This window comes from Caretta caretta, chromosome 6 (assembly GCF_965140235.1).
Source record: "Caretta caretta isolate rCarCar2 chromosome 6, rCarCar1.hap1, whole genome shotgun sequence".
In the NCBI taxonomy this organism is placed as follows: domain Eukaryota; kingdom Metazoa; phylum Chordata; order Testudines; family Cheloniidae; genus Caretta; species Caretta caretta.
In genome coordinates, this window is record NC_134211.1 from 58963949 (window position 1) to 58966001 (window position 2053).

Here is a 2053-nt window from a genome sequence, read left to right on the forward strand (position 1 = left end):
GGAGAATATATTACAGTAACTCGTCACTTAACATCAAAAAAAGAAAAGGAGTACTTGTGGCACCTTCATCGGATGAAGTGAGCTGTAGCTCACGAAAGCTTATGCTCAAATAAATTGGTTAGTCTCTAAGGTGCCACAAGTACTTTTCTTTTTGCGAATACAGACTAACACGGCTGTTACTCTGAAACCTGTCACTTAACATCGTCCACGTTAACGTTGTTTCATTATTAGGTCGCTGACCTATTGGAGAACAGACACCTTTAAAGTCCTGCAATGTTCCCTTATAACACTGTTTGGCTCCCCCAACTCCGCCTGCCCCGTACTCCTGCTGGGGACAGAGTCAGGGAATGGGGCCTTGCCCAGTTCTGCCTGCCTGGCACTCCTGCTGGGGAGCAGGGTCAGGATGCGGGGACTTGCCCTGCTTCACCCACCCAGCATTCTAGCCAGGGAGTGGGCAAGCCCCTGTGCCCCGACTCTGCTACGCCCCTGCCTCAACCAAGCGTCACAATCATCATTGGTGAGTACAGTATTATTTAAAAGGTATACTGTATATGTATATAATGTCTTTTGTCTGGCAAAAAAATTTCCCTGGAACCTAACCACCCCTTATTTACATTAATGCTTATGGGGAAACTGGATTTGCTTAACATCCTTTCACTTAAAGTTACATTTTTCAAGAACATAACTAGGACATTAAGAGAGAATAGAGTGACCAGATGGCCCAATTTTATAGGGACAGTCCAGATTTTGGGGGCTTTTTTTTATATAGGCACCTATTACCCCCCACCCTGATTTTCTACACTTGCTATCTGGTCACCCTAAGTAAGGAGTTACTGTATTCTATATGGAAAAAAAATCTGCAGGGGACATGAATTCTGCACATACCCCAGAATTCCCCCAGGAGTAGTCCAAGCCTTGAGTTAGCTTAATCTGTGTATAGATGGTAGGTGGGGGAAATTAGGTTTGCACCTTAGTTTGAACCCTGGCCTTTCCTTGCAGTGTAGCCACCCCCACCCCACACACCTATTCCACAACCCTACTAGTACCTTGGGGTACGTCTGTACTGCAGTCAAAGACTGGGGCACTGCCAAGGCTGGCCCAGGCCAGCTGACCCGGGTTGGGGGGCTCCGAAACTGCAGCGTGGACATTCAGGCTTGGGCTGGAGCCTGGGCTCTGACCCCATGAGGGGGAGGGGCTCAGAGCTGCTACCCTGCATTGTTGGCCCCACCCCGCCCGCCACGCAGCCTCGCCCCCGCTGCAGGCCGACTCACGCGGCTCCGCAGTCTCACTGGCGCATGCGCGAGCACGGGGCAGCTGTCGCAGCAGCCTGTTGTTGCGTTCGACCGCTACGTGCGCGGCCGCGCGCCTCTGCCCCAGGCAGCCCGCTGCGGGCCGCGCGCCAAGGCCCGATGGGGAGCTGGGGGCGGCCGGGCACGGAGGGAGGGAAGGAAGAAAAGCTCCTCTGCGGCTCGGGCCCCCCAGCACAAACCAGGCCCAGCGCGGAAGCTGCAAAGGCCCAGGGGAGAGGAAGGGATCCCAGGCCGGGCTTCTCCCCACATCACATCACCCCTTTCCCTGCCCCTGAGCCCCATGGCCTGTTCCCTGCTTATTGGCCACGGGCCCCCCTCCAGTCCCCAGAACCCCATTCACAGCGTCCAGAGCCTCCCGCTGTTATGGGAGTTGCCCACCGCCTCCCTCCCGACCCTCTCGCGGGGTGGGGCGGGGCTGGCCTGGCCAGGCCAGCTGTGCCTCGCTGTTGTGATCAGCCCCTCGGGCCGCTGCCTTTTTCCGAAGCTGGTTTGTCATCCCCATGCCTGACTTTGATCGGACCTGAGTTGGCACAGCAGAGCCCACCTACAACCTCCAGTGGCACCTCAGCCCCTACCTCACCCACTCTGCCAAGAGCCATAAGTCTGGCACCCACTACACCCACCCCCCAAACCAGGGCTCAGAATTGCCTCAGCACAGGCCCTGAGCTTGGCTCTGAAGTACCAGCCTAACTCCTGCTTGGGGTAGCTGTTTCAGGGGATTTTTCTGCCTACTGCCTCCCTAA